General features: G+C 34.5%; 1 protein-coding gene across 6 annotated transcripts in view; it reads right to left on the bottom strand.

Moving 5' to 3' along the window:
• Positions 1-12,621, bottom strand: part of LOC145728531 (uncharacterized) — a 47,034-nt gene extending 34,413 nt beyond the window's left edge. For 2 of the 6 annotated variants that reach the window (XM_081979429.1, XM_081979122.1), the window contains exon 1: positions 12,405-12,621. The gene's annotated coding sequence lies outside the window, so the exon portion shown is untranslated. Of the gene's footprint in view, positions 1-857; positions 1,330-12,404 lie in introns of those variants that run through there. The other 4 variants (XM_081979651.1, XM_081979287.1, XM_081979718.1 and 1 more) reach the window with 2 other exon arrangements.
• Between the last annotated feature and the right edge of the window lie 1,839 nt (positions 12,622-14,460).

Raw genomic sequence — 14,460 nt, 5'->3', positions numbered from 1 at the left:
CCAATGGATGTATCTATTTCCCTAAGTATACGTTGGTGATTTTTTTTCCGAACAAACCTAATAATAACATCAAAAATCGATTAGAAGTTCCTGAACGGGCTTCGTGACGTCATTCGACAGTGTGTCACATGCTTATCGGTGTAAAAATAGCAATAATGTCGCGGGGATAAGTGTAAAATGGCATAACAGAGAATGGTTAAGTTGCTATTTTCAAGACACACTTATTAAAACAAAAAATTACTACTTGTTACTGTTTACCAAAGAAAGGTTTCAATTATTTTTTAAAAATTAATTTATATTTTATTTTAAAAAATAACAATTACACATCAATGTTATAACAAAATTTGCACCAAACGGCCACGATCCTCAAAACCTCGTGCCAAAATTATGCAAAACTGATTGAACCTAGTGCAGTACAAAGATTAAGTCGAACATACAGAAAACGCAGGATTCTTATTGCACTTAACAAGTCGACAGTGTTCCAGTGCAACATTGGTGCAATAAGTCCAAAACGCTATTAAATTTGGAGATGCGATTTGTACGTTCTAACTCATAGAGTTGAGTATAGATGTCACGAGATGTAGCCCAACAAGTATCTAAAAGAGTTCTTTGACAGTTTAGGCTTCAAATGGTTTACTATAGTCCAGTACACCTTTTAAGAGGTTTTACTCCTAAAACCAATAAGTTTTCACGACTTTACAATATTACTTTATTTTTTTGCTAAAAAGCTAATAGCAAAACATCTATTGGTTTTTTGCTTATCATCTTTTTGTGAATTTTCTGTTGTTTTTTATAGATTATATCTTGCGACCTGAGTTTGGAAAACTAGTAGAAATCAACTGGGTATTAACTATTACCTCAACTAAGACTACTGGTTTTGGATGTTTTACCATTTTACTTTCCTAGCTAGTAAGCTGATATGAATTAGATGCTAGTTTTTAAATTAAGTACGCAACTTTTTTGGTGGAATAGAGTGCAAAAATTTGGTGCGGTTGGTCTGGTACCAAGGACATGTGATCGTCGTGCTCGTGCAACATCAGATCGTCGGTCTACACGCAACAACGACCTCGGGACGCACTTCATGGGCCAACCGAAATTTAGGGGGACCCGTTTTTTAACCGTCTGCTTCACTTCCACCGTGCCCGCATAGATAATGAAACCAGACCCGGGGCGCGTATACTTTTCGCGAAAAAAAAACAATAAACCCGAAAACTTGTTTGATCGTTAGGCCGTCACGTTTTTTCCACCCTTTGTACGCTAATCAGAACGAAAAAATCATGAGCGTACTCGAGGGGCTGCCAATGCGGTACGGACCTTGTGCCGACCCTGAACTAGACTGTTGACCAGAAAATTTCGGATGTTTGTCGGTCGCGAATTATTTCGCATTACGTCACCACGACATTGGCTAAATTTGACTGTTAACTGCGTTGTTTGTCTACTAAAAATAATGCCGCGGTATACAGCTTCAAAAAGTCCCAGATCACCTGTCTAGGCGGTAGAATTTACATCTTTAGCAAATTGGTTTACGTGGTAGACTTGACACCATGAGTGAACATGTATTAGGTATAGCAATTTTGCTAATTTTTAATACAGCGTGGCCCAATTGTACAATTTTAAACCACAGGAGGTTGAAAAAAATTGTCAATTTCGATGAAAAGTAAAAATTTTATGATTCACTTATAGTTGGATTTTTACCTTTTGAGAATGACGTCATCTTTTTACATCTTTGTTTCTCGCATATCAAACATGTGAAATAAACAATTTTAACAAAAAAGGCACGTTATTAATTTTGTCATCTTGTCAAATTAAAACCGTTGATATTTACTGTCACTGTTTATATCAAACAAATATCAAACGTATAAAAATGATGCGCTACAATGAGCAAGCCCAAATGCTAATTCTAAATGTGCTGCTTTTTTTGGAGTACGAAAAGAAACAGTTTCCAGATGTCATCCCAATTGATTATTCCAATGTGTATGATAGAGCATAAGTAGCAAGCATTTGTAGGTTAAAACTTGTGATCTAATTCCAGACATGCGTGTTTTTTCACCTGCATGACGTCATTCTCAAAGGGTAAAAACTTGACTATACTAAATTTTGTTTCTTAGATATCGACATTCACTTCAATTTTTGTAACAACGGACATTAATTTTTTCGTTATTTTAAATGCATATTTCATCCTAATTGCTTTCACGTATTACATGTGTACAGGGTGCTGCATTTTCGATGGTTTTACGGGGTACAGAGAAAACGGTAATAGATAGAAAAAAAGTAGCATACGTGTTCTGATCTCTTTTTCTGAGCTGAGATGACTGGCGAAAAGTGGGCTGCGCAAACTTCTTTTGTTTCAAAGATGAAAATTGGTCATTTTGGAACCTCCTCTGTATTTCATTTGCTATTAAAGTTATCAAAAAAGGAAAAAACGGTTTCCGGTAGAAGTTTTGACGTAGTAAACACCCTATATATTTTTAGTTCATTTAATTCTGTTGATTTTTACTTTTTCAGCGGTGTATTAAAACATACAGGTGTGGTAAATCCAAAACCGACCATAGGAAAACCGTGTAACTGACAGAGAAACGTAGATAATTGCATGCGCGGGACAAAGACAGAAAATCCAGCACCGTCGACAAAATTAATTTTGTTCTTGGATTATTCCATGGAAAACATTATAAATCTAGATCTCCATCTTAAATAGGAGGCCATGAAGACACAAAATTTGACATTTGATCAAAAGCTATTTCAAATATCCAAAATAATAATCCAAGAACAAAATTAATTTTGTCGACGGTGCTGGATTTTGGCAACAGCGCGCTGAAAATATGGCCTACTTGATATTTTTTTCGTTTTCTGTCTTTGTCCCGCGAAAGCAATTATCTACGTTTCTCTGTCAGTTACACGGTTTTCCTATGGTTGGTTTTGGATTTACCACACCTGTATAAGTTTGTAAACATCTTGGTAATTAGAAAAAATGCGTTTTCTTAACAAAAAAGTGTGTCGTTTATTAACAGTTTTTTCAACTTCTACCTTAAAAATAGTAGAAAATAGAAATGGCCACTTTTCTTATTAAAGTGACGGTAGAACTGTTTGTAACTTAGATTTTTAATAAGATTTATTAAAAATATTTAATTTCCTGATGTGTTAGTTTATATGATTTCCGATTTTGTTTGGTATTTTAGATATTGGCCTTTTTTTACCTTAGCAAAGGCCTTTTTTTAAAATAACAGGATTAACCTCTACAAACTTATATGTTGTAATACACCGTTGAAAAGGTAAAAATCAACAAAATAAAATAACGTAAAAATATATAGGATATTCCATTTAAAAAAATGTAACTTACTGTCATATGTCAGAAACTAAACGGAATAGAAAAAAACTGACTACGCCATTGGATTCTACATGAAAACTTCTACCGGGAACCGTTCTTCCTTTTTTGATAACTTTAAGAGCAACTGAAATACAGAAGAGGTTCAAAAATTACCAATTTTCGAAAACCCCCCGTATCTTTGAAACAAAAGAAGTTTGCGTCGCCCACTTTTCGCCAGTCATCTCAGCTCAGAAAAAGAGATCAGAACACGTATGCTACTTTTTTTCTATCTATTACTGTTTTCTCTGTACCCCATAAAACCATCGAAAATGCAGCACCCTGTACAGGGTGTCCATTTTTTGACTCTTTTCGCGGGTAGGTATCTCGAAAACTACAAATGCTAGAACATAACTGTTTGCGGTTTACTGAACTACTTTTTTGTGAAACAAACGATAGTGCAAACAGAACTTTCATGGCTTTCTTAGTTTTCGAACTACAGGGTGATTTTAAAAATTTTGCATTATGGGATCCCTCTCGGTATCCCCCTCGGAATGATAAAAACGGGTTCCTTTACATAATTCAGTGGCGTGTACTACTTTTTTTCTAAAGTTGATATTTTTATCGTACTTTTTTAGAGCTTTCTAGCAATCTATACAGAGTGATTCACGCTAATGGTATATTAGAAGTATCTAGAGAACGACTCGAAATACTTTTTGTCGAAATTTGGAGTGTAGCCTAGGTTGGGTCCAAACTCTCTATCTAAAATATTTTGAACTTTGCGATGTTGCCAGATCAGTCAGAAAGAACACCAACTTTTGATTTTCAAATGGAACACCCTGTTTCTAATCTATTTTTTGAATTCTTCGCAAGAAGGCTAGTAATTAATGTTGATACTTCCCATCTTGCACCGTTTCTTAGATATTTCCTAAAAATGTTGTCAAAAATTCAGTTCTAAATTTAGACTTCTGAATTTTAAGGTCGATAAAGTAAGTTTTAGACCTGTAGACTAGAATTCTACAATAGAACAAATGATATAGACACTAGAAAGCTTCAACCATCATAACGTTTTGGTCCTTATGTCAGACACTGTCAAAGTAATCAAAAATCTGATCACGTGACCGTGCAACTTTTTGCAGACATTTGCTTTTTTTAGTCACACACATAGTCAGTGAATCCACTTACAGCAAAACTCTCAAGCTTGTCAAATCTTCTGGCCAAAAAAACCGAATAGAATAATTTGAGGAGTGTAAATCAATTTAATACCTTCTTACAACATAACAAAAGATGCCAAGGACAATAAATCCACTTGCGTGATAGGTCCCATTTCGACCCACCCGCAACGACACGAGGAATAGAGGCTTGTCCACTTTTTATCCGCCACATTTTAATGGCATTATCAAGCCTCGGCTTATTGTCTAAATGGGACTTGGATCGTTTATGCAAATCACCACCGTAGCGACCTCTTCGGATATCTAGGAAACGCGAGGAGGAGCAACCAACACACATGAATGTGTTCTACATAGGCGTGAGCCCGTATTTCCGGTGGCGGTGATCGAAAAACCAGTGCGGTGCATAACCAAGTGATATCGCACCCCACCCATTCGATGGGCCAAAACCCGTTGGGATTGGTCGGTGTTCGCCCTAGATATAGGCCTAGACACCGGTAATAATAAGATGGCTGCAATGATAAATTGGTGTATAAGTAGTCGGTAGGGACCCACTTTTTCTATGTGCGTTACGTTTCTATTGGGCCCCTCTTATAAACACACGTGTATGTTTGCTGCGATCGTTATAAAATGGCGGTCGAAAAACCAATAGATGGGACTTAAATGTTTAAAACCCAATAATAGATTTAAACGTCGAACCGGAGAAAACGTTGATAATTCAAATACAGAACCTTTCTCTATAATCTAGGAACCGCAACATAATTTAGTTTATGCACTTTAGGTATTAAAAGTGCACTTTTAATCCCGCAGAATTTTCATCCGTAAAATTCTCTGCATTCTGTTCAACGCACCATTTTTGGTAAACAAGAAACTGTTTTTTGTAAGTTGTAAGCCTGTTTTGTAAGCCTCGCGAGATTTTTCTGGAAGAAGGCTAACGATGGCCTCTTGGGCGGCCTCTTCAATGTTCATTTTCAAAAAATACGATTTTTCTGGACTCACCGTTTGATAACAACTGATTGACATTTGTTTTGTGCCATAGCAACACTTCCAGGGCACAATAAATTTTAAGTGAATCCACCATGCCAACAACAATCAATAACAACTATCAGTAATACGATAACCACTGTTAGTTTTGTAATTTTTTTTATTTTTAGTTTCTCGCATTCTAAAGTGCATAAAATAGTATATAAACCTCGTGACTAAAGTGTCTTTTAATCCCTTAGCGAATTGTACAAACCTTTCGCCGCGGGATTAAAAGAACCACTTTAGTCCCTAGGTTTATAATATACTATTTAATAGAAGATAATTTAATTAGGTATTAATACAGAGCCAATTACTATACCAAGAAGCTTACTTTCTATTGGATTTTACGTACCTCCTCTCAAGTATAATAGAAGAAGAAAGATAAGGAAGTAATAAAGAAATTCCACCCTTAATATAGCATTGAAATCCAAAGCTTTAGTAACGTTTCAGGAATAACGGATAAAGTGATATATTAATTACTTTTCAGATTCTTCTAAACAATAAATTAATCAACAATTAGAGTAAGAGAACCAGTAGAGTAGAATTCTACTAATTTTTAAACGAACGAAGGTTGGCGATCCAAATGGTAAACATGGTCCTAGATACTGCAGCTCTGAAGATATCTTTTGATGAGCATCCTGATCTCTTTCTTTGAATTTTGTCCTCGATTGTCAGTCTTAGAAACTCATACTTCTCACCTCTCGTGACTTATGTAACTCGTTTTTCGTTGTTTTTTTGTCAGTAAGAGTTCTTTTTGTTTTTCCATATGCCCCAGTAAAGGTCATCACGGGGGCTGGGGGGAGGCGTTGAGGGAGTGCCCGGAAGTGTTGATGAAGCAGGATCGGGTGCCTCCGGCGCTTCTGTCAAGCGGACCTCTAAAGTTTGTAGTACCTGAGAGGGAGGACTGGGAATTCTCTCAAAACTTTATCCTCCCGTCGCATGAAGACCAAAACCATGATGGGGACAGGGGCAGGGGTGAATGGTGCGACGTTCCTGATGGAATTATCCAGAAAGGACCTCCGATGTGTGACAGGACTTCTCACGGGTCACTGTCAGATGAGAAGACACATGCACATTCTGGGTCTGTCACAGGAGGAAACTCCGATACACATTCTCACACAGTGCTCTGCACTTGCTACGATCAGAAAAGAGCTTTGGGGTAAAAGTGTGATCAACCCCTTAGATATTCAAGGTACCCAGCCAAGGAGGGTCTGCGGCTTTGTCAGTGCCACCGAAAAGCCACCTAAGTGTCTTCTCCGAAGGGAGCCCATCTAACAATATTCATTCATGCCCCAGTACAAATGAGGAGGTGCTCATTTCATACTCTCTTTGTACCCATGGTAAGCGGAGTACTTATTCTTCTGTACAAGTACTATAAGGCATTCAAGCTCCTCTCTAGACCAGGGTTAAGAGTCCAACTTTCCTGTACCTCTAGCACCTAACCAGGACCATACGAATTCGAAGCTGAGGTCTAATCTTGTAAAAAGTGTTTTGATTTGTATAAACACTTTAATAATAAGAATAACCAATACAAGAACAGAAGAACAAAACCACACCAGTTTTAGGGTTGTTAATTCAGTTTACATACTAGTAAATATAAATAATGTGATCAAGTTTTAACTTAGTTGTTCAAGTACTTGACAGGGAAACTATTTGACTTGAATATGACTTCAAATCAAGTCGAGTTGTGAATCCCTAAACTTCTTTGTATCCATTCATATACATATAACCGAGACTCGTAAAACAAACTCACAGTATGTCAAAATAAATGAATTCTACTGTGTGTTTCTTGTAAACTTTACACACGATGGTATACTGTTATAAAAAAAAGAAAACATAAACATTCATATATTTTACAATACTGTGTCTGTGTCAAATTTAAAATAAAAAATTGATTTTTTCTAATTTTGGCATATAAAGTGACACTTTTCAAAACTGATTAGAGTGACAAAACGTTTTACTTTTCGTAACTAGTTACGAAAAGTATCACTTTATGTAACTAGTTATGAAAAGTTCATTTCATCACTCCCTGTTTTTATACATTTCCGTAGAAACATATGGGCGACATCCATCATAACATGTCGTTGTCACAGTTTATACAAGGTGCTATGAAAGTGAATATTTGTGTTAAATCACTTTAAAAGATGGCTTTCACAGTTTTTTGGTCAAAATTAGAAAAAATTATGCATGCAACACGTTTCGAAAATGTCTTATTGTGTAACTCATTCAAATTGTAGGACCTCGCTGCGCTCGCCCTACAACATTCATTCGTTACACAAAATCGAACTTTTCGTAACTGGTTACATAAATAGCTATTTTAAAACTTCTAATACACAAATATGTGACTTTTATGTTACTATTTTTTGTGACTTTTATTAGAAAAAAACACAATTATTATGTGAAAATATACGACGCAAAAACGAAGGTCGTAAGCACAACGTGTATACTGTATGTTCTAAACTACGACCATAACCTTCCCGCACAAATTCAATGTTAGAAATAATGCGTCTATTTTCGCATAACCGTGACCTTTCCAAACATGTGTTTATCGACATTATACGCAAAATTATGAGTAGAGATAACATGTAATGTTCGCAGTAACCTCGACGTTATCATCATCAATTCGCGCACCTTGGAACAGGGCAAAAATACCAAACATTTGGCTGTTTGAAAGCCTGCTAAGAATATTGTTTACTCACTGTTTCGTTATCGTTATGTACCGTACAATGTAACTCGTTGATAACGTTAGGTTAGGTTAAGGACGTACGGACCTTGACTGGACGATTTCTCAGCATCTATTTATTCATAATAGTAATTTTCTATTTTGCAAAGCAGCTATACGTGAGGTGACATTATGATTGTTGATTAGTTTGTCAGGAAAAAGTGCATGTATGGCAACGTCGCATTAATTTTCAAAGCCTTTCTAATTGTTCAAAATTGTTATTTTTACCCTAAACTAATGCCCCTGTATCCCAACGATATTGGGAATTTTTTTTTACCAATTTAAAAAAAAGGTAAAAATAAAGTTTTTTGAGGGTATAAAGGTCAATATTTTTGTTTCCTAAATAATTTTTTCCCACTAACATTGAGATTGAGGTTGAAAGGAAGTCTAAACTTTTGAACAAATTTTAGTTAAAAGATTTTGAAATAAAACGAAAATCCATACAATAAACCAAAAACCAAGCTAAACAGATACTGGTAAGGAGATTTAAGTTTTTTGATGTTTGGGGCTTGATTACTCTGAATGATAATCTTAAATTAATATGTCATAACACAATCATATACAAGTTATTCATCGAAAAAGACTGAGGTAATATCCATTTTTTCCAAAAATGTCAAAGATCGCCTTAAAACAACACTCTGGTACTTATTTTTTTTTCTATTTTATGCTTTTTGGGGCCTTTAATCTAGGTCCATTCTTAAATAGAGTTTGATAGGTTTTGACCACCCTGTACGGACCTTTTTCCTGTGAAAAGGGATTGAAACAAAGCCGCGTCACATCGATTCTTCACACAAGTAGAAGAACGAAACTAGGCTTGCCAGGAACGGTTAATCTGAAATTCCTGAAAGTAAATCGCGTCGTCGCGTCCAAAAAAAAATCCTTCATAGAGAATAAAATTATCGAAGTGAAAAGAAGCAATTTTCAATTCACTATGGCGAAAATAATTGCAGTTGCAACAAAGTAATGCGCGTTTTTGTCTTTGCTTCGAACGACAATTCATCGTTGGGCTGTTTCGGTCGTACGTCTTTTTGTCGTTCTGATAAAACGTAAACGTAACGCGTTACCGCGACCGTTTTGCGGTTTGGCCGTCATCCGAGTGAGAGAGAACGACAAGATTAGTCGCACTTTAATTAATATCGCCTTCTTTTTGTTCCTTTCACGTTTTATTAATATCCATACATGAGATACGGTAACGGAGATAAAAAAAAAATCGAAAATTGGGATAATCTAGCGGTTTCAATGATTGTTTAAAAGTCCACCAAAGTTTTTTGTAATATTTTATGATCAATAAAAAAAATTTAATGGTTTTTGCAGGCTCCTTATCAAAAGAAACTAAAGAGCCAAAACTCATAAATATGTTACCGAGATATTGAATTTCAAAAAGTAGTAAAAACAGACACCTAATACTCTTTAAATTTTTTTGAAAAATGAAAAATTTTAAAGTGCTTTTTTCGTACTTATTTCACCTAATTTAAGGTCCTTTAGTATAAATATGCCCTTTGCTGTGCATTGGAACCCTCCTGGAGCAAATAAAAAAATTGCCAAAATTGCACTTTTTGCAAAAATGACATTTTCGCAGTTTTTGAATGATTGTAACTTTTTTATTTGAACTCTTATAGATTTCACTAAAACACCATTAGAGAGAGGATAAAAAATACTACAAAATGAGCCAAAACTGGCCTCTCTAGCTTTTCAGGTTACCGAGATATTGAATTTCAAAAAGTAGTACAAAAAGACACCTAATACCCCCCCATTCTTTCAATTTTTTTGAAAAATGAAAAATTTTAAAGTGCTTTTTTCGTCATTGTTTCACCTAATTTAAAGTCCTTTGGTATAAATATGCTCTTTGCTGTGCATTGGAACCCTCCTAGAGCAAAATAAAAAATTACCAAAAATGAACTTTTTTCAAAAATAGCATTTTTTAAATTTTTGAATGAATGTAACTTTTTTATTTGAACTCTTATAGATTTCACTAAAACACCATTAGTGAGAGGATAAAAAATACTACAAAATGAGCCAAAACTGGCCTCTCTAGCTCTCCAGGTTACCGAGATATTGAATTTCAAAAAGTAGTAAAAAAAGACACCTAATACCCCCCCATTCTTTCAATTTTTTTGAAAAATGAAAAATTTTAAAGTGCTTTTTTCGTACTTATTTCATGTAATTTAAGGTCCTTTGGTATAAATATGCTCTCTCCTGTGCATTGGAACCCTCCTGGAGCAAAATAAAAAATTACCAAAAATGCACTTTTTTCAAAAATAGCATTTTTACAATTTTTGAATGATTGTAACTTTTTTATTTGAACTCTTATAGATTTCACTAAGCCGCCATTAGAAAGAGGATAAAAAATACTACAAAATGAGCCAAAACTGGCCTCTCTAGCTCTCCAGGTTACCGAGATATTGAATTTCAAAAAGTAGTAAAAAAAGACACCTAATACCCCCCCATTCTTTCAATTTTTTTGAAAAATGAAAAATTTTAAAGTGCTTTTTTCGTACTTATTTCATGTAATTTAAGGTCCTTTGGTATAAATATGCTCTTTGCTGTGCATTGGAACCCTCCTCGAGCAAAATAAAAAATTACCAAAAATGCACTTTTTTCAAAAATAGCATTTTTACAATTTTTGAATGATTGTAACTTTTTTATTTGAACTCTTATAGATTTCACTAAAACATTATTAGAGAGAGGATAAAAAATACTACAAAATGAGCCAAAACTGGCCTCTCTAGCTCTTCATGTTACCGAGATATTGACCTTCAAAAAGTAGTAAAAAAAGACCCCCAATACCCCCCCATTCTTTCAATTTTTTTGAAAAATTAAAAATTTTAAAGTGCTTTTTTTGTACTTATTTCACTTAATTTAAAGTTCTTTGGTAAAAATATGTTCTTTGCTGTGCATTGGAACCCTCCTGGAGCAAAATAAAAAATTACCAAAAATGCACTTTTTGCAAAAATAGCATTTTTGGAATTTTTGAATGAATGTAACATTTTTATTTGAACTCTTATAGATTACACTAAAACCCCATTAGAAATACTTATTTCACCTAATTTAAGGTCTTTGGGTATAAATATGCCAATTTAAAAAAAAAATTACTTGAATTAGTCATTTAATTTTGAGACACCCTATATAATTAAAATTTCTCTAGAAATTTAATACAAACAAACATTTAAAAGATGCAGTTTCAATCAAACATTAGTTTTTTGAAAATTATGGAACTGAATTTTGTTTAGATGTGGGGTAGTGTTCAAGAATATTAATTATTCTTTCTGGATAATCCAAGTGCACTATTTTCCATTTTACCATAAAAAAAGTGATATTATTTTTACGACAAAATGGTATATCTCGTGGTATACTTAGATGGTAAAATGCAGCCCTTTATTTGACGCCCTCTAACTTAACCTAGCCGAGCTAATAATTGTTCACAAATTTGCAATTCTAATGATAAAAGTAAATCAAAGAAAAGCCATACTTAGAGTAAATTTTGGCTCGTAAAGGTGTACGTGACGTCGGTAGTGTGGAAACACTTAATCAACTATTATAAGTACAACAAAACTAAACTTGCTTTTCTTTTTTCAATATTACGGTAATCAAACAAAATTTGGCAACAGTGTCTCGATAATCACCCTGTAGAAAATACGAAATTGCACTATTTGCCGTTCCATTTACATCGATATTTACACATAATTCACGTTCAAATAGATGTCTCATTTTTATTCATTTTCCAACAGTCAACATTTGAAAGTTTGAAAACCTTTGAATGGCATTAGAATTAGAAATCATAATTTTAATGGTTTTTGACCAAGATTAGGTGGATGCTGAGTGGCTTTATCTTATGGTTTTTAATTACAACAAAAACCTCTAAGTAATTTATCTTTTGGCTTAAAAAGAAAAGATTGTAAAAAAGCATGCAACAATTTCGCAGGACATACATTACAGTGGGAAGAATTTATTTTAAGTATCAATATCGGGCATCTATAGGTTTTTGGATAAACCACTAAAAAGCTTAAATGGAAAGTGGTTTTCAGCTTTAATTTAACAAAAATTCTGCTGGTAATTATGTGTTAAAACTTCTAGATGTCTGTATAGGTTTTCAAGAGACGTATGTTAAGTTTAGGCATAGTAAATAGGACGTTGAGATTTTTCAGAATTAACCGACGGATTTCGACTTTTTTGTGTTAATTAGACTTACCTGGTAAGCACCACAACCCTAGAGTTTTTCTTAAAGCACTGACAAATTTCACTTTTTCCTAAAAGTTTTCCAGGTGACACACACTCGTTTGAGAGAAAAAAAATTTTTTTGGCTGAACCGCTTCGACCGAATCAATCCGCGCCTAAAAACATCATCTCGCACGTAGCCGGTCCGTCGACTAGAGAACCAGGAAACGAGCTAGACTACTGCAGGCGGGCCGTTCTGCGATTCCTGCGAAGGCCTGCCCCGAAATTGCAGTGCGTCTCAAGGCCACACTTACGTAACCAAAACGGCGGTCGCGGGCCCCAGGTACAAAAAATCAACAAATATTTTTAGAAACCGCCGAGAAGGTCTTCTCAATCTTCTTTTCGGTGGTCTTCTAGCGGTCTTTAGCCAGCCACGGCCTATCCGACCTGTCACACGCTTAGTCAGCGCAAAAACCTAACGAATAGATGCTCTAACAATCTGTTGGTTTTTTGGTTATACAGGGTGTCCCGCGAGGAGTTAAAAATGTCCTATAAAAATAGGTTCGCAAAGGCTTCCTTACTTATTTTTTCTTAAATTTAATACTGTTATTGTGCCAAAAAGTATAATACTACAATAATAATTATCTCTAGTATATTAAGTACCTACATATGAAGAGTTTGGTGTATGTAGAAAAATCACTAGAGTCCGGATTTCTAGAAATTTAGCTTTTTGCAAATAATAAAAGCAACCAACTTTTGACATCTAATGTGAACGATTTATACAAAAACACGTCATTTGACAGATTTTGTTCATGCTTTTTTTGCTTTTTTCTTCTTTTTGTGCTTATTTTAGTTTTTTGTGCTTATTTACTGCTATTTTTGTATGGTTTAACTAGTTTTTAACAAGTTTTCAAGTTTTTAAAAATAAATTAATAACCGCTTTGACAGAAAAACGCAGGAGTTTTGACGTAATCTTATTGGTTCTGTAACGTCGCACAGTAGGCCATTGGGCCAAGTGGTAATATTGACTTTTGTTGTATTGAAACGACAAAAACATGCTGCAAAATGTATAAGTATCAATTTACAAATTTAAACTGACCAAAAAATTTCCAAATGCTCCTAAAGTAGTCTAAAAAAATGTAAAAATATTCCAAAACTCTATAGAAGCTCTAAAATGCCTTACAAAAGCTTACAAAACAGACTAGAAGCTTCCAAAAGCTTTTAGAACACTAACAAATGCTTTTCAATTTATCTAAAAGCTCTCAAAATATTTCAAGACAGTCTAAAAGCTTCCGTATACTTCTAGAGCAGTAACAGCTTCAAACGTCTACAAGGTTTCAAATGCCTTAGAACCTTCAAGGATCTTGAAACTGTCCAAACACCTTACAAATGCTCCTAAATTAGTCTAAAAAGGTTTTAAAACACTGGAGAAACTCCAAAATGCTTCTCAAGCAGTCTAAAGCATTCCAAATAGTCTTCAACTAGTCTAGAAGCTCTCAAAAAGTTTCAAGGCAATCTAAAAGCTTCCGCATGCTTCAAGAGCAATTTAAAAGCTTCCAAAAGTTCAAAGTAAAATGTCTTAAAAGCAGTCCAGAAACTTCAATGCTCCGAAAGTAGTCTAAAAAGATTTCAAAACATTACAGAACCTCCAAAGCATTCGGAAGTCTTTTAAAACAGTCTAGAAGCTTCCAAAAAATCCTAGAACCGTGTAAGAGTTTCCAAATGCCTCTAAAGCCTTCCAGAACCTTCAATATGCTCTTTACAGTTCAAAACAGTTCAAAAACCTTCCAAATTATAATCTTCCGTATGCTTCTAAAGCAGTTTGAAAACTTTTAGAAGTTGAACTCAAAAATAGTAAAAAAAATTGTATCTCTGAAAGAGTTTTGTGCTTTTTTAAAGTGTTTTTACAGATTTTTATGCATTTTTGGAGAAAAATGATTTTGCTTTTTAAGCGCTTTTTTTCACAATTTTAGTGCTTTTTAATCCGGACTCTAAAAATCACACACCAGGGCTGAATTCGAGGAGTAGATCGCCGAGGTAATTTGGTGTACATACTAGAGGTAATTCGAGGTATTATGAGGCACTTTTCC

This window comes from Ips typographus, linkage group LG1 (assembly GCF_016097725.1).
Source record: "Ips typographus isolate SLU linkage group LG1, UJ_Ityp_2.0, whole genome shotgun sequence".
Taxonomy (NCBI): domain Eukaryota; kingdom Metazoa; phylum Arthropoda; class Insecta; order Coleoptera; family Curculionidae; genus Ips; species Ips typographus.
Note: the sequence above shows the minus strand (reverse complement) of the source record. Positions and strands in the feature narration are given on the sequence as shown.